At 39.9% G+C, this 24,721-nt stretch overlaps 3 non-coding genes across 3 annotated transcripts; all 3 read left to right on the top strand.

Annotated features, from left to right (window-relative positions):
- Positions 1 to 4,862: 4,862 nt before the first annotated feature.
- On the top strand, positions 4,863 to 5,046 carry LOC137270351 (U2 spliceosomal RNA). Its single transcript, XR_010955281.1, has one exon. It is a non-coding gene; the product is annotated as a U2 spliceosomal RNA (small nuclear RNA).
- Positions 5,047 to 14,217: 9,171 nt separating this feature from the next.
- On the top strand, positions 14,218 to 14,401 carry LOC137270349 (U2 spliceosomal RNA). The gene has a single exon (XR_010955280.1). It is a non-coding gene; the product is annotated as a U2 spliceosomal RNA (small nuclear RNA).
- A 9,171-nt stretch (positions 14,402 to 23,572) lies between these two features.
- LOC137270348 (U2 spliceosomal RNA) lies at positions 23,573 to 23,756 on the top strand. Its single transcript, XR_010955279.1, has one exon. It is a non-coding gene; the product is annotated as a U2 spliceosomal RNA (small nuclear RNA).
- The last annotated feature ends 965 nt before the right edge of the window (positions 23,757 to 24,721 follow it).

Genomic DNA, 24,721 nt, shown 5'->3' with positions numbered 1-24,721 from the left:
TAAAAGTGCGTCGAGCCTTGGCATTTAAAATTTTTACTCTATCTAAATTATGTACTGTAGGGTGGCGGCGAAAATACTTTTCCGCTTTCCTCCTACTCTTTCTGGCCTGTTAACAGTCATTAGTAAACCATGGTTTGCGAACATGTGGAATTGCAGAGGACTTGGGGATAGTTTGGTCAGCAATGTTATTGATTATATCTGAAAACAGCTGTATAGGATCTTCGCTGTTTACAAAAACATCAGGTTTTAAATGATCAATACAAAGTGTTTTATATAAGGACCAGTCAGCCTTCTTGAAGTTCCGTCTGGATAAGGGTGGATCATCCCCAGGGATAATGCCTTTAAGAATAGTTGGGAAGTGATCACTCCCACACAGGTCATCATGCACCTCCCATTCGAATTCATTACACAAATTTGAGTCGGCAAATGATATATCCAGGGAAGAATATGTTCCCGTAGCTGGATGTAGGTAAGTAGCTGAATCGTCATTGAAAATACATAAGTTATTATCAGATATGAAATCCTCGATGATTTACCCTTCCTATTTGTGTTGACACTTCCCCAAAGTGGGTTGTGTCCGTTAAGATCGCCCGTGATTAAACATGGCTTCGGGAGTTGATCATATAAATTTTGAAGATCTGATTTGTGAATATTTGAAGAGGGCGGTATGTACAAACTGCACAATGTCAGCGCCATGTGCAAAGTAATACGAACAGCTACAGTTTGCAATTGTGTATTTAGAGCGACAGGGCTATGGATGACGTTGTGATGTACTAAAATAGAAGCTCCTCCAGTTGCACGATCCCTCTGAGGAGAAAAAGAATGGTAAGCATCATACTGTCTCAATTTAAAATTATCTGTATCTTTAAGATATGTCTCTTGGATACAGAATGCCGACGGTTGATGATCTTGTACGAGTAACTGTAACTCGTTAAAGTTATTTTTAATCCCTCTGCAGTTCCATTGAATTATATTGGCCAGCTGAGTCATGGTGGCTCAATGGGCGATCTTTCGCGAGAACGTGACGGGGGTAAGCACCTCCGCTCGTCCTGTGAGTATGGGGTCACCTCCATGTCTAGAGGCCCAAAAGTATTTTGTAGAGGAACAACATGTGTTTCTGTCATATGTAATTTTTTACCTTTCTGCTTTTTCACTGGAATAGTGGGTGGTTGTGATGTGGCTAGTGGCGAAGCAGTCAATTGTGATGACTCAGACTGAATTTCTGTCTGAGACTCAGACGTTATTTGAGTGACTGGGGCAGTAGATTCTTTCGGTTCAGAAGCAGGTTTGTTAGATGAAAACACAGATTTTTCTGATTTGACCCAGGTCAAGTCAGTTTGACATGCAGCTGAGGACATTGCTACAGAACGGGTAACTGCAGCAGAATATGTTATATTTGATGGGGTTGAGGACTGAGTGGTGAAAAGTTTTTTGGCTTCAAAATAAGAGAGATTTTTTTCACATTTTATTTTCATTATCTTCGATTCCCTTTGATATATAGGGCATGACCTTGAAGAAGCAGCATGAGTCTCTTTGCAGTTAACACACTTGAGATCATTCTCGCAACCTGTGCCATCATGAGGATCGCCACAGCGATAACATACTGCAGGATTACGACATGAGTAAGTCCCATGACCAAACTGTTGACATTTATAACACCGGAGTGGATTGGGGACAATACACATCCACCCCGATGTTAAGATATCCTGCCTTAATTGACTGTGGTAAAGAAGGTCTGGCAAATGTTAGAAGATATATATTTGTTTTAGTTACAATTCCATCCTTTTTAATGGTGAAACGTTTCACTGCTGTAACCCCCTGATCTTCAAGCTCAGCTGCAATATCCTCTTCACTCATATCATACAGAGAGCGTGCCCTGTCACGTATGATACCACGGCACGAATTAAGAGTTTTGTGCACGGACACGGCAACTTCTATATTGGCAAATGTTTTAACAGACATAAGATTTAGAGATTGCTGTCTCCGTGCGCACTCAACTAACAGTGAACCATTACGGAGACGGGTGACATTTTTCACCTCCCCACAGATCCCATAGATAGCTTTTGACACGGCAAATGGGTTGAGTTTGTTAGGCAGAAAATCAGTTGCTTCGATTAGCCCAGGAATCAGTGGTTGAATTTGTGTCGGATGGACGATCTAGTTCGTCCAGACGTCGTTTTTTGTCATGTCGAGTTGAACCAGCTTGTTGGAAAGTCATGGCGAAAGGAAAATCATTCACCATCCCTGCTCCCCACCCACCATGGAGTGTCAACAAGGACGGTGTCTATTAGCAACGGGTATCCAAGATGCTGACACCAGGGATACAGGGATAGTATACTCCAGCGAATATGACACGAATAGCTGTATTTGTCGACCAATTCAATGCCAGACTGGTTCGGCCCTAGACAAGAAATTAGAGACATACATCATTCGGAGGTCAACATCACTAGATTGGCCCATGAGCCACCGCCTTCTGGCATAGGACTCTAGGCAAATTATTATAGTATAGAGTATGATAATAACAAACGCTCATTGTCACAAATGTACAAACATGCACAATAATTGCTGAGGAAGTTTGTCCATGCACAGGGCATGGCGTGACCAGCCGATTGATAGAACCGGGCCAGTTCTACCACCCGTCTAGGTGAAGTCAGGGCCAAAGTGGTGTGTTGAGTAACAGGAACGTCGTTCGAGGCCCCCATTACCCTCAACCACCAGGATCCCCTCCTCCACCGACACAGGGACGCAACCCACGGCCAACGGATTGGTGGACCAAATATGCCCCCGGATCCACACGGGGGGTTGGCGAGCACTTAGCGTTACCCAGCACCCACCACGAGGAGGTGGCTCGCCATGGGTGCTTATTTTATAGAGACATTAAAATAGACTTTTCTCCCTACGACAAGGAAGTACTGGATTTGAGAGTACACTGGATTCATGGTGTAGTATCCAATGAATTCCTGGATTCCTACTTTAGGAGATTTGGGAAGGTGCTGAGCATAACTCCTGAAACTATGTTAATTGGGGGATCCCCTGTTCAGACTGGTGTGAGAACTGTCCAGTTGCAAGTTGACAGTGGAAAAGCTGAAGATATTCCATATATTGTTAGACTGGGTGACAGAATGTCCATGCTAGTCACTGCCCCGGGTCGGTTGCCAGTGTGTCTAAGGTGTTATCACCTGGGCAAATCTACTGTGTGCAATGTCATGGCTTTGTCTAAATTTTGGTATCGAGGGGCTGTAACAATATTTTCAAAACATTATGTCGACCTTTTTCAGAGGGAGACTTTTCGTTTTATTTGACAGTCCACTGCTAAGCCTATTCGGAGGTCTGTGTGCTATAAACCTATTTTGGATGGGGGTTTGGGTGTAGTTCACATCCAATCAAAATTATATTCTTTTTATTTAAAGCACATTCAAAATCTTTTGCATAATTCTTCAACTAAGTGGACATTTTTTGCAAAATATTGGTTAGGAATGTCTTTACGTCACTATTGTCCTACTTTTGCTTCACTATTATTTCCTCATTCTGAGACGATGCCATTATTGTATCAGACGTGTTTATTGGCTTTAAGACAGTTTGAAGCTGTCAATTCAAATTATTTGATAGATATGTTTCGGTTTACATCAAAACAGTACTATGCTTGTTTATTACAAACTGTTGTGGAAAATAAAGTTGAAACGTTGTATCCACGTATTCCTTTTCAGCAGGTTTGGCTTAATCTACACAATTCCTTCGTGGATCCACTTTCGAAATCGGTCAATTATCGTCTCATCTATGATTCTCTCCCCTTGGGGTATACACTTTATACTCGGGGAATGTCTATCACTCCTAACTGTCCACTCTGTCGTATAGCAATAGAAACTTCTGACAATCTTTTCATCTATTGCTCGTGTGTTGATGTTTTGTGGGATATCGTTTTCCAGTGGTTAGATCAATTGTCTTTTGGCTTATTGGAAAGATCTAACGAAGTCATTCGGTTTAATTTGGTTCCTAAAATTCCAAATTCTTATAAAAAATCATTATGCATTTACCTTTTAACTTTGGCAAAATATACAATTTTGCTTATTCGGAATTCAAATAAATTTGAGCACAGAAAATTAAATGGAAATGATATCATGTTGCGTTTTCTATGTTTCCTTAGGACACGTGTCAAGGTTGACTTTTGTCGCTTTCCGCTATCTGTCTTTTCCTGGTACTGGCTTTCAACTTCAGTATTTGGTAAAATCAATCCCGATCATTTATTAGAATTACATATTTAACTTAATAGATAAATATATGCACATACTTTTGCTCTAACTGACTGACACTTTGTAGCCATAATGTGGCATAAAAGTTTGTGAATCTATCTATATATTATGTACGCTTCATTTGAGTTTATTGGTTTACGTACGCTTCATTTACCCTTGTTTCCTTTTCGAATGCTTCATTTATGCTCGCTTCATTCAGTTCATACTTCATTTGATCTTTATATTGTAAATATGTATTGTGCATGTAGCCAGGTTTTGGCATGTGTAGCATTTTACATAGTGATGTTGTGCATGTATATTGTTTGTATAGTGTGATGTATATAGTATGTGCATGTTGATGATTCTTTATATATATATATGGTTTGATTGGTTGTCAGTTAGAATATGGCATGTTTGTTTGTATTTCTCGTTTGTTAATATATATTATGTATGCTTCATTTACGTGTGTTTCATCTAGATCTATCTTCATTTGATGTATATAGTGTGAATGTGTATTGCATGTAGCCAGGTTTGGCAATTTCCTCTTTTAGTTCTTTAGTTGTTAGCGCTGCAGGGCAAAACTTCTTTTTTGTGATATACTTTTAGGCCGAGCTTGTAAATTTGTTATATGCATTAAATTTTATCAAAAAGAAAAAAAAAGTATCTGTTCTTATCAGCTTAATATCTGATACGTGTCCTATTGGAGACATCGATATTAAACTGATTTTTGCAACGGGATGAGGTGCCACGGAGCTTGCTCCGCCCTCATCACGGGTTGACCCGGTATTGCAGTACCTCCGGGAATGGCTCACCACTCATAATACAATTCAAAAAATAGAACGCTTAACTTAGCCCTCTCTTTTCCACATATCATTTCCCTTTTTTAATCTCACTTTGCCTACCTTTTCGCGCGTCCGTTTCACTGGAGGCACCATGCAACCACTTCCAAACTGAAGAAATGGACCCATCCACTCAACCACATTGTACTCCGACCAAACCAAGCCCCGGGAAGTTCCTCAAAGTGATTTATTTTCCACTTGCAGTTTGTCTGTCCCAGTATCCAAGGACGTTGGCCATGGTGTCGCACGCCGGTAATAACGTCGTAGATTCTCACACCCTCACATCCACATTCTGCCCGATAACACACGTCTTAAGAGCCAGCTAACCCCTAGTAAGTGTTTTCAAGTGGTAAGGAGATACCAGAAACTTCGGCGCGTTTCCCCTGGATCAGTTTACATTGAAATTTCAAAATGTCTTTAACTTTCATTATATTTTTTAAATAAAACAACATTTGTGACTAAAGTTCACGTATCCTACCATTGTTTTGATACTTGCACTGTATTTAAGTTTAGTGGATTTAGTCCACGCGGTCAGTTGCACTGTTTGTTTACGCTTATCTGGGGGTGACTGCACAAACTCCTCCAAGTGCTGTGTCCCCGCGCCTCGTTAATTAAGCGCCAATCCACCGGCTCATGGCGCTAGCTGCAGGATGCTTTTCCTACGTCGCCCCGACGTTTTAGCGCCTGCACTCTGTGTATTCAAAGGAATAAATAAGGTTATTTTAACATTTTGTTGCCTTCACAAAAATTGTCATATTTCATGTGACCTCTGGGTCTACCCCCATTGTTCTTAAGGACCATGGCCTATCATGCTGCAGTTGTGGAACCTGCTGTGCCGACCCGTTTCCTGGATCGGAGGACGATACATCAGACGGTTCGTATGAAATCTGCAATTAGAAATTTTGACAGGGAAAATGTGTTTGATATTATTCAACATGCAACCAATTCTTTCAATATGGAAACCAAAGGCGAATGGCACTTGGTTTGTGACGTTTAAGAACGAAAATAGAGTGCGATTACTGCTTTCAGTGGGCTCAGTATTTTATAGAGTGAGTGAGTGAGTGAGTTAACATTTAACGTCACATCGGCAATATTGCAGCCATATCGTGACGAGAACAAAATAAGTTATAGTAATGTTAGGATGAGAAAAGAGAAAAAGTAAAACCTGTCAGCGAAGGACAGTAAAAACACTAGAGTATCACAGAACATAAAACTAGCATTGAAAGTTAAAACATTGGATTTAAAGAAGACAATACAACATAAAACCGGGGCTATAGATCGCCAACAACTGAAGTAGATCACCATACTAAGGTCCATGGGGACTTACATTACTTCTGCTACCTGCATGAAACCTAGCTGGATTTACACCACCCCTTCAGCTATTGGCGATTATCCTGAAATTTAGCCATGACTTAAAAACAACAAATATTCTACGATTAAAAACTAGTAGTAGATTTAAATTGACTATGAGAGTATTGGACTTACGTACCCTCTCAGGAGGACAATAATTTTACAATACTTCAACCCCCGTTGAGGGTACAGCCACTAACAATCTAAGTTACTAATTTAAACTACCAATCATTAAAATACAACTATCTACAGAACATATCAATTACAATTCAATAAGAAAATCAATTTCTTTTAAAAATCCAAGAATTAAATGAGTACTAACTGTGCTTAAAAGATCCTTCATTGTTTTGACATTGAAATATATAGTTATCCCTTATGATGGAGAATTCAACAGTCAAGCAGGATATGCTTGACCGTGGTTCTCTCATCACAAGGGATACAAAACGGAGGATCATCACCTTTTAGTAAATAACTGTGGGTGTAACGCGTATGGCCAATGCGACCTCTTCAAATCTGGACTGACAGCCCAAGTGAGTGTAACCAATATAAGGTTTTATGGCATGTAATTTATTTATTCCAACTTGGGTGTCCCACTTCTTTTGCATCAGATCACGAATGTAAGTTCTAATGCTAGCTTTATAGTCACTGCATGGAATAAGTCGTGGTGTCACAGATTTGTTGAGTGCAGCCTTAGCAGCAAGATCGGCCATTGCATTCCCAGAAATACCGACATGGCTGGGTAACCAACAAAAGATGTCGCACTGCCAGTTGTAAGATCATTATACAATTCAATTATGTCAATTAAAAGTGGATGTTTACAAGACAAATTTTTAATAGCCTGAAGGCAAGAAAGAGAATCAGAAAAAATTATATACTGTACATGATTAGGATGTCTTTGAATATATTGAAGAGCCGTTAATATTGCGTTAGCTTCTGCAGTGAAAATGGAGCTGTTATCAGGTAATCGAGAAGATATTGTTCTGGATCCAATGACAGTGGCACAAGCAACTGTGCAACCATCCTTGGAACCATCTGTAAATAAGGATTTGTATGTACTATAATTATTTTTTAATTGCATAAACTCTTGTTTATATTGTAATTCGTTTGTGTCTGATTTTTTAAACTTTGTTAATGTGAGGTCAACTTGTGGCCTCACTAATTGCCAAGGAGGAGAAGACGAGAAGGCGCTATACTTTTCAGCTCAATGCCGGCAGCAGAAATGAATGGTTTAATTCTGTGCCCAAAAGGTGGAACAAGAGAAGACTTTTTGATGTATAAATGCTCATAAAGAGGATCGAAAACACAGTTAAAAGCAGGGTTGGATTCGTTAGAGTATAGTTTTGTAATATATTGTAGAGCTAATTTGATACGGCGCTGTGTAAGAGATGGTTCATCGGCTTCGACATAGAGACTGTCAATAGGAGAAGTTCGGAACGACCAAAGACAAAGTCTCAGACCTTGGTGGTGGATAGAATCAAGGAGTTTTAGATTGCTTTTACAGGCTCCACCATAAATGATGGAGCCATAATCAAGCTTCGAACGGACAAGTGCACGGTATAGGTGCAGGAGAGTAGCTTGATCCCCTCCCCATTTTGAATTTGACACAACTTTCAATAGATCAAGTGCCTTCAGGCATTTAGTTTTCAAGTATTTGATATGCGGAAGAAAAGTTAAATGAGAGTCGAAAATCAAACCTAAGAACTTGGCCTCCTTAACGACTTTGATAGGAGTGCCATTTAAAAATAATTCTGGGTCCTTATGTGGTTTATACTTACGGCAGAAATGGAAGCAATTAGTTTTTGTCTTAGAAAATTTAAAACCATTCTCAAGACACCATTTATTTATTTTGTTTAAACATAATTGCAGTTGCCGTTCAATAGTATGCATATTCTTACCGCGACAGGAAATATTAAAATCATCCACGAAAAGTGATCCATCTATTGAATCGTTTAAAACCTTGGATAAACTGTTGATCTTGATACTAAATAAGGTCACAGACAAAATGCTGCCTTGCGGAACACCCTGATGCTGATTGTAATGATCAGACAGGGTAGAACCTACTCGGACTTGAAATTGCCTGCCTTGTAAAAATTGCGATATAAACAGAGGTAAACGACCCCTTAAACCGAAACCATGTAAATCCTTTAAAATGCCATGCTTCCAGGTGGTATCGTATGCTTTCTCGAGATCAAAAAAAGATCGGTACAGCATGTTGCTTATTGATAAATGCATTTTTTACAAAGGATTCTAAACGTACCAAATGATCAATGGTACTACGATTCTTCCTGAAACCACACTGAATATTTGTGATAAGGTTGTTAGTTTCAAGAAACCATGTTAATCGACTGTTTACCATACGCTCCATGGTTTTACAGACACAACTCGTTTAAGAACTTGGTCTGTAATTCGACGGATCAGTATGATCCCGGCCAGGTTTTGGAATAGGATCTACAATAGCATTACGCCAAGAAGACGGGAATTTTCCCTAAGTCCATATTGAATCAAAAATATTGAGCATTGTTTCCAAACATGATTTGGGCAAATGTTTCAGGAGCTGATAGTGAATATAGTCAGCTCCTGACGCTGTATCATGAGCTTGCTCAAGGGCAGTGTGTAGCTCATGTAATGAAAATAATTCATTATAGTCTTCGCCATTGTCTGAGGTAAAATTTATTCTCTTCTTCTCCTGCTGTTTCTGGTAGTGTTTAAATTCAGGTACGTAATTGGACGAAGAAGAATGTTTGGCGAGAGTTTCACCAAGCTTGTTGGCAATATCAGATTTATCAGTTAATACCCGGTCACCATCCTTCAGATGATGAACAGTAGATCTGGAACCTTTGCCCGTAATTCTTTGTATCATATTCCACACCTTAGACATGGGTGTACGGGAATTAATTTTGGAGACATAGTTCCTCAAAGACAGGCGTTTACTCTGTTTAAAAGTGCGTCGAGCCTTGGCATTTAAAATTTTTACTCTATCTAAATTATGTACTGTAGGGTGGCGGCGAAAATACTTTTCCGCTTTCCTCCTACTCTTTCTGGCCTGTTAACAGTCATTAGTAAACCATGGTTTGCGAACATGTGGAATTGCAGAGGACTTGGGGATAGTTTGGTCAGCAATGTTATTGATTATATCTGAAAACAGCTGTATAGGATCTTCGCTGTTTACAAAAACATCAGGTTTTAAATGATCAATACAAAGTGTTTTATATAAGGACCAGTCAGCCTTCTTGAAGTTCCGTCTGGATAAGGGTGGATCATCCCCAGGGATAATGCCTTTAAGAATAGTTGGGAAGTGATCACTCCCACACAGGTCATCATGCACCTCCCATTCGAATTCATTACACAAATTTGAGTCGGCAAATGATATATCCAGGGAAGAATATGTTCCCGTAGCTGGATGTAGGTAAGTAGCTGAATCGTCATTGAAAATACATAAGTTATTATCAGATATGAAATCCTCGATGATTTACCCTTCCTATTTGTGTTGACACTTCCCCAAAGTGGGTTGTGTCCGTTAAGATCGCCCGTGATTAAACATGGCTTCGGGAGTTGATCATATAAATTTTGAAGATCTGATTTGTGAATATTTGAAGAGGGCGGTATGTACAAACTGCACAATGTCAGCGCCATGTGCAAAGTAATACGAACAGCTACAGTTTGCAATTGTGTATTTAGAGCGACAGGGCTATGGATGACGTTGTGATGTACTAAAATAGAAGCTCCTCCAGTTGCACGATCCCTCTGAGGAGAAAAAGAATGGTAAGCATCATACTGTCTCAATTTAAAATTATCTGTATCTTTAAGATATGTCTCTTGGATACAGAATGCCGACGGTTGATGATCTTGTACCAGTAACTGTAACTCGTTAAAGTTATTTTTAATCCCTCTGCAGTTCCATTGAATTATATTGGCCAGCTGAGTCATGGTGGCTCAATGGGCGATCTTTCGCGAGAACGTGACGGGGGTAAGCACCTCCGCTCGTCCTGTGAGTATGGGGTCACCTCCATGTCTAGAGGCCCAAAAGTATTTTGTAGAGGAACAACATGTGTTTCTGTCATATGTAATTTTTTACCTTTCTGCTTTTTCACTGGAATAGTGGGTGGTTGTGATGTGGCTAGTGGCGAAGCAGTCAATTGTGATGACTCAGACTGAATTTCTGTCTGAGACTCAGACGTTATTTGAGTGACTGGGGCAGTAGATTCTTTCGGTTCAGAAGCAGGTTTGTTAGATGAAAACACAGATTTTTCTGATTTGACCCAGGTCAAGTCAGTTTGACATGCAGCTGAGGACATTGCTACAGAACGGGTAACTGCAGCAGAATATGTTATATTTGATGGGGTTGAGGACTGAGTGGTGAAAAGTTTTTTGGCTTCAAAATAAGAGAGATTTTTTTCACATTTTATTTTCATTATCTTCGATTCCCTTTGATATATAGGGCATGACCTTGAAGAAGCAGCATGAGTCTCTTTGCAGTTAACACACTTGAGATCATTCTCGCAACCTGTGCCATCATGAGGATCGCCACAGCGATAACATACTGCAGGATTACGACATGAGTAAGTCCCATGACCAAACTGTTGACATTTATAACACCGGAGTGGATTGGGGACAATACACATCCACCCCGATGTTAAGATATCCTGCCTTAATTGACTGTGGTAAAGAAGGTCTGGCAAATGTTAGAAGATATATATTTGTTTTAGTTACAATTCCATCCTTTTTAATGGTGAAACGTTTCACTGCTGTAACCCCCTGATCTTCAAGCTCAGCTGCAATATCCTCTTCACTCATATCATACAGAGAGCGTGCCCTGTCACGTATGATACCACGGCACGAATTAAGAGTTTTGTGCACGGACACGGCAACTTCTATATTGGCAAATGTTTTAACAGACATAAGATTTAGAGATTGCTGTCTCCGTGCGCACTCAACTAACAGTGAACCATTACGGAGACGGGTGACATTTTTCACCTCCCCACAGATCCCATAGATAGCTTTTGACACGGCAAATGGGTTGAGTTTGTTAGGCAGAAAATCAGTTGCTTCGATTAGCCCAGGAATCAGTGGTTGAATTTGTGTCGGATGGACGATCTAGTTCGTCCAGACGTCGTTTTTTGTCATGTCGAGTTGAACCAGCTTGTTGGAAAGTCATGGCGAAAGGAAAATCATTCACCATCCCTGCTCCCCACCCACCATGGAGTGTCAACAAGGACGGTGTCTATTAGCAACGGGTATCCAAGATGCTGACACCAGGGATACAGGGATAGTATACTCCAGCGAATATGACACGAATAGCTGTATTTGTCGACCAATTCAATGCCAGACTGGTTCGGCCCTAGACAAGAAATTAGAGACATACATCATTCGGAGGTCAACATCACTAGATTGGCCCATGAGCCACCGCCTTCTGGCATAGGACTCTAGGCAAATTATTATAGTATAGAGTATGATAATAACAAACGCTCATTGTCACAAATGTACAAACATGCACAATAATTGCTGAGGAAGTTTGTCCATGCACAGGGCATGGCGTGACCAGCCGATTGATAGAACCGGGCCAGTTCTACCACCCGTCTAGGTGAAGTCAGGGCCAAAGTGGTGTGTTGAGTAACAGGAACGTCGTTCGAGGCCCCCATTACCCTCAACCACCAGGATCCCCTCCTCCACCGACACAGGGACGCAACCCACGGCCAACGGATTGGTGGACCAAATATGCCCCCGGATCCACACGGGGGGTTGGCGAGCACTTAGCGTTACCCAGCACCCACCACGAGGAGGTGGCTCGCCATGGGTGCTTATTTTATAGAGACATTAAAATAGACTTTTCTCCCTACGACAAGGAAGTACTGGATTTGAGAGTACACTGGATTCATGGTGTAGTATCCAATGAATTCCTGGATTCCTACTTTAGGAGATTTGGGAAGGTGCTGAGCATAACTCCTGAAACTATGTTAATTGGGGGATCCCCTGTTCAGACTGGTGTGAGAACTGTCCAGTTGCAAGTTGACAGTGGAAAAGCTGAAGATATTCCATATATTGTTAGACTGGGTGACAGAATGTCCATGCTAGTCACTGCCCCGGGTCGGTTGCCAGTGTGTCTAAGGTGTTATCACCTGGGCAAATCTACTGTGTGCAATGTCATGGCTTTGTCTAAATTTTGGTATCGAGGGGCTGTAACAATATTTTCAAAACATTATGTCGACCTTTTTCAGAGGGAGACTTTTCGTTTTATTTGACAGTCCACTGCTAAGCCTATTCGGAGGTCTGTGTGCTATAAACCTATTTTGGATGGGGGTTTGGGTGTAGTTCACATCCAATCAAAATTATATTCTTTTTATTTAAAGCACATTCAAAATCTTTTGCATAATTCTTCAACTAAGTGGACATTTTTTGCAAAATATTGGTTAGGAATGTCTTTACGTCACTATTGTCCTACTTTTGCTTCACTATTATTTCCTCATTCTGAGACGATGCCATTATTGTATCAGACGTGTTTATTGGCTTTAAGACAGTTTGAAGCTGTCAATTCAAATTATTTGATAGATATGTTTCGGTTTACATCAAAACAGTACTATGCTTGTTTATTACAAACTGTTGTGGAAAATAAAGTTGAAACGTTGTATCCACGTATTCCTTTTCAGCAGGTTTGGCTTAATCTACACAATTCCTTCGTGGATCCACTTTCGAAATCGGTCAATTATCGTCTCATCTATGATTCTCTCCCCTTAGGGTATACACTTTATACTCGGGGAATGTCTATCACTCCTAACTGTCCACTCTGTCGTATAGCAATAGAAACTTCTGACAATCTTTTCATCTATTGCTCGTGTGTTGATGTTTTGTGGGATATCGTTTTCCAGTGGTTAGATCAATTGTCTTTTGGCTTATTGGAAAGATCTAACGAAGTCATTCGGTTTAATTTGGTTCCTAAAATTCCAAATTCTTATAAAAAATCATTATGCATTTACCTTTTAACTTTGGCAAAATATACAATTTTGCTTATTCGGAATTCAAATAAATTTGAGCACAGAAAATTAAATGGAAATGATATCATGTTGCGTTTTCTATGTTTCCTTAGGACACGTGTCAAGGTTGACTTTTGTCGCTTTCCGCTATCTGTCTTTTCCTGGTACTGGCTTTCAACTTCAGTATTTGGTAAAATCAATCCCGATCATTTATTAGAATTACATATTTAACTTAATAGATAAATATATGCACATACTTTTGCTCTAACTGACTGACACTTTGTAGCCATAATGTGGCATAAAAGTTTGTGAATCTATCTATATATTATGTACGCTTCATTTGAGTTTATTGGTTTACGTACGCTTCATTTACCCTTGTTTCCTTTTCGAATGCTTCATTTATGCTCGCTTCATTCAGTTCATACTTCATTTGATCTTTATATTGTAAATATGTATTGTGCATGTAGCCAGGTTTTGGCATGTGTAGCATTTTACATAGTGATGTTGTGCATGTATATTGTTTGTATAGTGTGATGTATATAGTATGTGCATGTTGATGATTCTTTATATATATATATGGTTTGATTGGTTGTCAGTTAGAATATGGCATGTTTGTTTGTATTTCTCGTTTGTTAATATATATTATGTATGCTTCATTTACGTGTGTTTCATCTAGATCTATCTTCATTTGATGTATATAGTGTGAATGTGTATTGCATGTAGCCAGGTTTGGCAATTTCCTCTTTTAGTTCTTTAGTTGTTAGCGCTGCAGGGCAAAACTTCTTTTTTGTGATATACTTTTAGGCCGAGCTTGTAAATTTGTTATATGCATTAAATTTTATCAAAAAGAAAAAAAAAGTATCTGTTCTTATCAGCTTAATATCTGATACGTGTCCTATTGGAGACATCGATATTAAACTGATTTTTGCAACGGGATGAGGTGCCACGGAGCTTGCTCCGCCCTCATCACGGGTTGACCCGGTATTGCAGTACCTCCGGGAATGGCTCACCACTCATAATACAATTCAAAAAATAGAACGCTTAACTTAGCCCTCTCTTTTCCACATATCATTTCCCTTTTTTAATCTCACTTTGCCTACCTTTTCGCGCGTCCGTTTCACTGGAGGCACCATGCAACCACTTCCAAACTGAAGAAATGGACCCATCCACTCAACCACATTGTACTCCGACCAAACCAAGCCCCGGGAAGTTCCTCAAAGTGATTTATTTTCCACTTGCAGTTTGTCTGTCCCAGTATCCAAGGACGTTGGCCATGGTGTCGCACGCCGGTAATAACGTCGTAGATTCTCACACCCTCACAACCACATTCTGCCCGATAACACACGTCTTAAGAGCCAGCTAACCCCTAGTAAGTGTTTTCAAGTGGTAAGGAGATACCAGAAACTTCGGCGCGTTTCCCCTGGATCAGTTTACATTGAAATTTCAAAATGTCTTTAACTTTCATTATATTTTTTAAATAAAACAACATTTGTGACTAAAGTTCACGTATCCTACCATTGTTTTGATACTTGCACTGTATTTAAGTTTAGTGGATTTAGTCCACGCGGTCAGTTGCACTGTTTGTTTACGCTTGTCTGGGGGTGACTGCACAAACTCCTCCAAGTGCTGTGTCCCCGCGCCTCGTTAATTAAGCGCCAATCCACCGGCTCATGGCGCTAGCTGCAGGATGCTTTTCCTACGTCGCCCCGACGTTTTAGCGCCTGCACTCTGTGTATTCAAAGGAATAAATAAGGTTATTTTAACATTTTGTTGCCTTCACAAAAATTGTCATATTTCATGTGACCTCTGGGTCTACCCCCATTGTTCTTAAGGACCATGGCCTATCATGCTGCAGTTGTGGAACCTGCTGTGCCGACCCGTTTCCTGGATCGGAGGACGATACATCAGACGGTTCGTATGAAATCTGCAATTAGAAATTTTGACAGGGAAAATGTGTTTGATATTATTCAACATGCAACCAATTCTTTCAATATGGAAACCAAAGGCGAATGGCACTTGGTTTGTGACGTTTAAGAACGAAAATAGAGTGCGATTACTGCCTTCAGTGGGCTCAGTATTTTATAGAGTGAGTGAGTGAGTGAGTTAACATTTAACGTCACATCGGTAATATTGCAGCCATATCGTGACGAGAACAAAATAAGTTATAGTAATGTTAGGATGAGAAAAGAGAAAAAGTAAAACCTGTCAGCGAAGGACAGTAAAAACACTAGAGTATCACAGAACATAAAACTAGCATTGAAAGTTAAAACATTGGATTTAAAGAAGACAATACAACATAAAACCGGGGCTATAGATCGCCAACAACTGAAGTAGATCACCATACTAAGGTCCATGGGGACTTACATTACTTCTGCTACCTGCATGAAACCTAGCTGGATTTACACCACCCCTTCAGCTATTGGCGATTATCCTGAAATTTAGCCATGACTTAAAAACAACAAATATTCTACGATTAAAAACTAGTAGTAGATTTAAATTGACTATGAGAGTATTGGACTTACGTACACTCTCAGGAGGACAATAATTTTACAATACTTCAACCCCCGTTGAGGGTACAGCCACTAACAATCTAAGTTACTAATTTAAACTACCAATCATTAAAATACAACTATCTACAGAACATATCAATTACAATTCAATAAGAAAATCAATTTCTTTTAAAAATCCAAGAATTAAATGAGTACTAACTGTGCTAAAAAGATCCTTCATTGTTTTGACATTGAAATATATAGTTATCCCTTATGATGGAGAATTCAACAGTCAAGCAGGATATGCTTGACCGTGGTTCTCTCATCACAAGGGATACAAAACGGAGGATCATCACCTTTTAGTAAATAACTGTGGGTGTAACGCGTATGGCCAATGCGACCTCTTCAAATCTGGACTGACAGCCCAAGTGAGTGTAACCAATATAAGGTTTTATGGCATGTAATTTATTTATTCCAACTTGGGTGTCCCACTTCTTTTGCATCAGATCACGAATGTAAGTTCTAATGCTAGCTTTATAGTCACTGCATGGAATAAGTCGTGGTGTCACAGATTTGTTGAGTGCAGCCTTAGCAGCAAGATCGGCCATTGCATTCCCAGAAATACCGACATGGCTGGGTAACCAACAAAAGATGTCGCACTGCCAGTTGTAAGATCATTATACAATTCAATTATGTCAATTAAAAGTGGATGTTTACAAGACAAATTTTTAATAGCCTGAAGGCAAGAAAGAGAATCAGAAAAAATTATATACTGTACATGATTAGGATGTCTTTGAATATATTGAAGAGCCGTTAATATTGCGTTAGCTTCTGCAGTGAAAATGGAGCTGTTATCAGGTAATCGAGAAGATATTGTTCTGGATCCAATGACAGTGGCACAAGCAACTGTGCAACCATCCTTGGAACCATCTGTAAATAAGGATTTGTATGTACTATAATTATTTTTTAATTGCATAAACTCTTGTTTATATTGTAATTCGTTTGTGTCTGATTTTTTAAACTTTGTTAATGTGAGGTCAACTTGTGGCCTCACTAATTGCCAAGGAGGAGAAGACGAGAAGGCGCTATACTTTTCAGCTCAATGCCGGCAGCAGAAATGAATGGTTTAATTCTGTGCCCAAAAGGTGGAACAAGAGAAGACTTTTTGATGTATAAATGCTCATAAAGAGGATCGAAAACACAGTTAAAAGCAGGGTTGGATTCGTTAGAGTATAGTTTTGTAATATATTGTAGAGCTAATTTGATACGGCGCTGTGTAAGAGATGGTTCATCGGCTTCGACATAGAGACTGTCAATAGGAGAAGTTCGGAACGACCAAAGACAAAGTCTCAGACCTTGGTGGTGGATAGAATCAAGGAGTTTTAGATTGCTTTTACAGGCTCCACCATAAATGATGGAGCCATAATCAAGCTTCGAACGGACAAGTGCACGGTATAGGTGCAGGAGAGTAGCTTGATCCCCTCCCCATTTTGAATTTGACACAACTTTCAATAGATCAAGTGCCTTCAGGCATTTAGTTTTCAAGTATTTGATATGCGGAAGAAAAGTTAAATGAGAGTCGAAAATCAAACCTAAGAACTTGGCCTCCTTAACGACTTTGATAGGAGTGCCATTTAAAAATAATTCTGGGTCCTTATGTGGTTTATACTTACGGCAGAAATGGAAGCAATTAGTTTTTGTCTTAGAAAATTTAAAACCATTCTCAAGACACCATTTATTTATTTTGTTTAAACATAATTGCAGTTGCCGTTCAATAGTATGCATATTCTTACCGCGACAGGAAATATTAAAATCATCCACGAAAAGTGATCCATCTATTGAATCGTTTAAAACCTTGGATAAACTGTTGATCTTGATACTAAATAAGGTCACAGACAAAATGCTGCCTTGCGGAACACCCTGATGCTGATTGTAATGATCAGACAGGGTAGAACCTACTCGGACTTGAAATTGCCTGCCTTGTAAAAATTGCGATATAAACAGAGGTAAACGACCCCTTAAACCGAAACCATGTAAATCCTTTAAAATGCCATGCTTCCAGGTGGTATCGTATGCTTTCTCGAGATCAAAAAAAGATCGGTACAGCATGTTGCTTATTGATAAATGCATTTTTTACAAAGGATTCTAAACGTACCAAATGATCAATGGTACTACGATTCTTCCTGAAACCACACTGAATATTTGTGATAAGGTTGTTAGTTTCAAGAAACCATGTTAATCGACTGTTTACCATACGCTCCATGGTTTTACAGACACAACTCGTTTAAGAACTTGGTCTGTAATTCGACGGATCAGTATGATCCCGGCCAGGTTTTGGAATAGGATCTACAATAGCATTACGCCAAGAAGACGGGAATTTTCCCTAAGTCCATATTGAATCAAAAATATTGAGCATTGTTTCCAAACATGATTTGGGCAAATGTTTCAGGAGCTGATAGTGAATATAGTCAGCTCCTGACGCTGTATCATGAGCTTGCTCAAGGGCAGTGTGTAGCTCATGTAATGAAAATAATTCATTATAGTCTTCGCCATTGTCTGAGGTAAAATTTATTCTCTTCTTCTCCTGCTGTTTCTGGTAGTGTTTAAATTCAGGTACGTAATTGGACGAAGAAGAATGTTTGGCGAGAGTTTCACCAAGCTTGTTGGCAATATCAGATTTATCAGTTAATACCCGGTCACCATCCTTCAGATGATGAACAGTAGATCTGGAACCTTTGCCCGTAATTCTTTGTATCATATTCCACACCTTAGACATGGGTGTACGGGAATTAATTTTGGAGACATAGTTCCTCAAAGACAGGCGTTTACTCTGTTTAAAAGTGCGTCGAGCCTTGGCATTTAAAATTTTTACTCTATCTAAATTATGTACTGTAGGGTGGCGGCGAAAATACTTTTCCGCTTTCCTCCTACTCTTTCTGGCCTGTTAACAGTCATTAGTAAACCATGGTTTGCGAACATGTGGAATTGCAGAGGACTTGGGGATAGTTTGGTCAGCAATGTTATTGATTATATCTGAAAACAGCTGTATAGGATCTTCGCTGTTTACAAAAACATCAGGTTTTAAATGATCAATACAAAGTGTTTTATATAAGGACCAGTCAGCCTTCTTGAAGTTCCGTCTGGATAAGGGTGGATCATCCCCAGGGATAATGCCTTTAAGAATAGTTGGGAAGTGATCACTCCCACACAGGTCATCATGCACCTCCCATTCGAATTCATTACACAAATTTGAGTCGGCAAATGATATATCCAGGGAAGAATATGTTCCCGTAGCTGGATGTAGGTAAGTAGCTGAATCGTCATTGAAAATACATAAGTTATTATCAGATATGAAATCCTCGATGATTTACCCTTCCTATTTGTGTTGACACTTCCCCAAAGTGGGTTGTGTCCGTTAAGATCGCCCGTGATTAAACATGGCTTCGGGAGTTGATCATATAAATTTTGAAGATCTGATTTGTGAATATTTGAAGAGGGCGGTATGTACAAACTGCACAATGTCAGCGCCATGTGCAAAGTAATACGAACAGCTACAGTTTGCAATGGTGTATTTAGAGCGACAGGGCTATGGATGACGTTGTGATGTACTAAAATAGAAGCTCCTCCAGTTGCACGATCCCTCTGAGGAGAAAAAGAATGGTAAGCATCATACTGTCTCAATTTAAAATTATCTGTATCTTTAAGATATGTCTCTTGGATACAGAATGCCGACGGTTGATGATCTTGTACGAGTAACTGTAACTCGTTAAAGTTATTTTTAATCCCTCTGCAGTTCCATTGAATTATATTGGCCAGCTGAGTCATGGTGGCTCAATGGGCGATCTTTCGCGAGAACGTGACGGGGGTAAGCACCTCCGCTCGTCCTGTGAGTATGGGGTCACCTCCATGTCTAGAGGCCCAAAAGTATTTTGTAGAGGAACAACATGTGTTTCTGTCATATGTAATTTTTTACCTTTCTGCTTTTTCACTGGAATAGTGGGTGGTTGTGATGTGGCTAGTGGCGAAGCAGTCAATTGTGATGACTCAGACTGAATTTCTGTCTGAGACTCAGACGTTATTTGAGTGACTGGGGCAGTAGATTCTTTCGGTTCAGAAGCAGGTTTGTTAGATGAAAACACAGATTTTTCTGATTTGACCCAGGTCAAGTCAGTTTGACATGCAGCTGAGGACATTGCTAGAGAACGGGTAACTGCAGCAGAATATGTTATATTTGATGGGGTTGAGGACTGAGTGGTGAAAAGTTTTTTGGCTTCAAAATAAGAGAGATTTTTTTCACATTTTATTTTCATTATCTTCGATTCCCTTTGATATATAGGGCATGACCTTGAAGAAGCAGCATGAGTCTCTTTGCAGTTAACACACTTGAGATCATTCTCGCAACCTGTGCCATCATGAGGATCGCCACAGCGATAACATACTGCAGGATTACGACATGAGTAAGTCCCATGACCAAACTGTTGACATTTATAACACCGGAGTGGATTGGGGACAATACACATCCACCCCGATGTTAAGATATCCTGCCTTAATTGACTGTGGTAAAGAAGGTCTGGCAAATGTTAGAAGATATATATTTGTTTTAGTTACAATTCCATCCTTTTTAATGGTGAAACGTTTCACTGCTGTAACCCCCTGATCTTCAAGCTCAGCTGCAATATCCTCTTCACTCATATCATACAGAGAGCGTGCCCTGTCACGTATGATACCACGGCACGAATTAAGAGTTTTGTGCACGGACACGGCAACTTCTATATTGGCAAATGTTTTAACAGACATAAGATTTAGAGATTGCTGTCTCCGTGCGCACTCAACTAACAGTGAACCATTACGGAGACGGGTGACATTTTTCACCTCCCCACAGATCCCATAGATAGCTTTTGACACGGCAAATGGGTTGAGTTTGTTAGGCAGAAAATCAGTTGCTTCGATTAGCCCAGGAATCAGTGGTTGAATTTGTGTCGGATGGACGATCTAGTTCGTCCAGACGTCGTTTTTTGTCATGTCGAGTTGAACCAGCTTGTTGGAAAGTCATGGCGAAAGGAAAATCATTCACCATCCCTGCTCCCCACCCACCATGGAGTGTCAACAAGGACGGTGTCTATTAGCAACGGGTATCCAAGATGCTGACACCAGGGATACAGGGATAGTATACTCCAGCGAATATGACACGAATAGCTGTATTTGTCGACCAATTCAATGCCAGACTGGTTCGGCCCTAGACAAGAAATTAGAGACATACATCATTCGGAGGTCAACATCACTAGATTGGCCCATGAGCCACCGCCTTCTGGCATAGGACTCTAGGCAAATTATTATAGTATAGAGTATGATAATAACAAACGCTCATTGTCACAAATGTACAAACATGCACAATAATTGCTGAGGAAGTTTGTCCATGCACAGGGCATGGCGTGACCAGCCGATTGATAGAACCGGGCCAGTTCTACCACCCGTCTAGGTGAAGTCAGGGCCAAAGTGGTGTGTTGAGTAACAGGAACGTCGTTCGAGGCCCCCATTACCCTCAACCACCAGGATCCCCTCCTCCACCGACACAGGGACGCAACCCACGGCCAACGGATTGGTGGACCAAATATGCCCCCGGATCCACACGGGGGGTTGGCGAGCACTTAGCGTTACCCAGCACCCACCACGAGGAGGTGGCTCGCCATGGGTGCTTATTTTATAGAGACATTAAAATAGACTTTTCTCCCTACGACAAGGAAGTACTGGATTTGAGAGTACACTGGATTCATGGTGTAGTATCCAATGAATTCCTGGATTCCTACTTTAGGAGATTTGGGAAGGTGCTGAGCATAACTCCTGAAACTATGTTAATTGGGGGATCCCCTGTTCAGACTGGTGTGAGAACTGTCCAGTTGCAAGTTGACAGTGGAAAAGCTGAAGATATTCCATATATTGTTAGACTGGGTGACAGAATGTCCATGCTAGTCACTGCACCGGGTCGGTTGCCAGTGTGTCTAAGGTGTTATCACCTGGGCAAATCTACTGTGTGCAATGTCATGGCTTTGTCTAAATTTTGGTATCGAGGGGCTGTAACAATATTTTCAAAACATTATGTCGACCTTTTTCAGAGGGAGACTTTTCGTTTTATTTGACAGTCCACTGCTAAGCCTATTCGGAGGTCTGTGTGCTATAAACCTATTTTGGATGGGGGTTTGGGTGTAGTTCACATCCAATCAAAATTATATTCTTTTTATTTAAAGCACATTCAAAATCTTTTGCATAATTCTTCAACTAAGTGGACATTTTTTGCAAAATATTGGTTAGGAATGTCTTTACGTCACTATTGTCCTACTTTTGCTTCACTATTATTTCCTCATTCTGAGACGATGCCATTATTGTATCAGACGTGTTTATTGGCTTTAAGACAGTTTGAAGCTGTCAATTCAAATTATTTGATAGATATGTTTCGGTTTACATCAAAACAGTACTATGCTTGTTTATTACAAACTGTTGTGGAAAATAAAGTTGAAACGTTGTATCCACGTATTCCTTTTCAGCAGGTTTGGCTTAATCTACACAATTCCTTCGTGGATCCACTTTCGAAATCGGTCAATTATCGTCTCATCTATGATTCTCTCCCCTTGGGGTATACACTTTATACTCGGGGAATGTCTATCACTCCTAACTGTCCACTCTGTCGTATAGCAATAGAAACTTCTGACAATCTTTTCATCTATTGCTCGTGTGTTGATGTTTTGTGGGATATCGTTTTCCAGTGGTTAGATCAATTGTCTTTTGGCTTATTGGAAAGATCTAACGAAGTCATTCGGTTTAATTTGGTTCCTAAAATTCCAAATTCTTATAAAAAATCATTATGCATTTACCTTTTAACTTTGGCAAAATATACAATTTTGCTTATTCGGAATTCAAATAAATTTGAGCACAGAAAATTAAATGGAAATGATATCATGTTGCGTTTTCTATGTTTCCTTAGGACACGTGTCAAGGTTGACTTTTGTCGCTTTCCGCTATCTGTCTTTTCCTGGTACTGGCTTTCAACTTCAGTATTTGGTAAAATCAATCCCGATCATTTATTAGAATTACATATTTAACTTAATAGATAAATATATGCACATACTTTTGCTCTAACTGACTGACACTTTGTAGCCATAATGTGGCATAAAAGTTTGTGAATCTATCTATATATTATGTACGCTTCATTTGAGTTTATTGGTTTACGTACGCTTCATTTACCCTTGTTTCCTTTTCGAATGCTTCATTTATGCTCGCTTCATTCAGTTCATACTTCATTTGATCTTTATATTGTAAATATGTATTGTGCATGTAGCCAGGTTTTGGCATGTGTAGCATTTTACATAGTGATGTTGTGCATGTATATTGTTTGTATAGTGTGATGTATATAGTATGTGCATGTTGATGATTCTTTATATATATATATGGTTTGATTGGTTGTCAGTTAGAATATGGCATGTTTGTTTGTATTTCTCGTTTGTTAATATATATTATGTATGCTTCATTTACGTGTGTTTCATCTAGATCTATCTTCATTTGATGTATATAGTGTGAATGTGTATTGCATGTAGCCAGGTTTGGCAATTTCCTCTTTTAGTTCTTTAGTTGTTAGCGCTGCAGGGCAAAACTTCTTTTTTGTGATATACTTTTAGGCCGAGCTTGTAAATTTGTTATATGCATTAAATTTTATCAAAAAGAAAAAAAAAGTATCTGTTCTTATCAGCTTAATATCTGATACGTGTCCTATTGGAGACATCGATATTAAACTGATTTTTGCAACGGGATGAGGTGCCACGGAGCTTGCTCCGCCCTCATCACGGGTTGACCCGGTATTGCAGTACCTCCGGGAATGGCTCACCACTCATAATACAATTCAAAAAATAGAACGCTTAACTTAGCCCTCTCTTTTCCACATATCATTTCCCTTTTTTAATCTCACTTTGCCTACCTTTTCGCGCGTCCGTTTCACTGGAGGCACCATGCAACCACTTCCAAACTGAAGAAATGGACCCATCCACTCAACCACATTGTACTCCGACCAAACCAAGCCCCGGGAAGTTCCTCAAAGTGATTTATTTTCCACTTGCAGTTTGTCTGTCCCAGTATCCAAGGACGTTGGCCATGGTGTCGCACGCCGGTAATAACGTCGTAGATTCTCACACCCTCACAACCACATTCTGCCCGATAACACACGTCTTAAGAGCCAGCTAACCCCTAGTAAGTGTTTTCAAGTGGTAAGGAGATACCAGAAACTTCGGCGCGTTTCCCCTGGATCAGTTTACATTGAAATTTCAAAATGTCTTTAACTTTCATTATATTTTTTAAATAAAACAACATTTGTGACTAAAGTTCACGTATCCTACCATTGTTTTGATACTTGCACTGTATTTAAGTTTAGTGGATTTAGTCCACGCGGTCAGTTGCACTGTTTGTTTACGCTTGTCTGGGGGTGACTGCACAAACTCCTCCAAGTGCTGTGTCCCCGCGCCTCGTTAATTAAGCGCCAATCCACCGGCTCATGGCGCTAGCTGCAGGATGCTTTTCCTACGTCGCCCCGACGTTTTAGCGCCTGCACTCTGTGTATTCAAAGGAATAAATAAGGTTATTTTAACATTTTGTTGCCTTCACAAAAATTGTCATATTTCATGTGACCTCTGGGTCTACCCCCATTGTTCTTAAGGACCATGGCCTATCATGCTGCAGTTGTGGAACCTGCTGTGCCGACCCGTTTCCTGGATCGGAGGACGATACATCAGACGGTTCGTATGAAATCTGCAATTAGAAATTTTGACAGGGAAAATGTGTTTGATATTATTCAACATGCAACC

This window comes from Haliotis asinina, unplaced genomic scaffold, assembly GCF_037392515.1.
Source record: "Haliotis asinina isolate JCU_RB_2024 unplaced genomic scaffold, JCU_Hal_asi_v2 scaffold_55, whole genome shotgun sequence".
NCBI lineage: Eukaryota > Metazoa > Mollusca > Gastropoda > Lepetellida > Haliotidae > Haliotis > Haliotis asinina.
The sequence above is the reverse complement of the archived record's forward strand: the minus strand, read 5'-3'. Positions and strand labels throughout refer to the sequence as shown.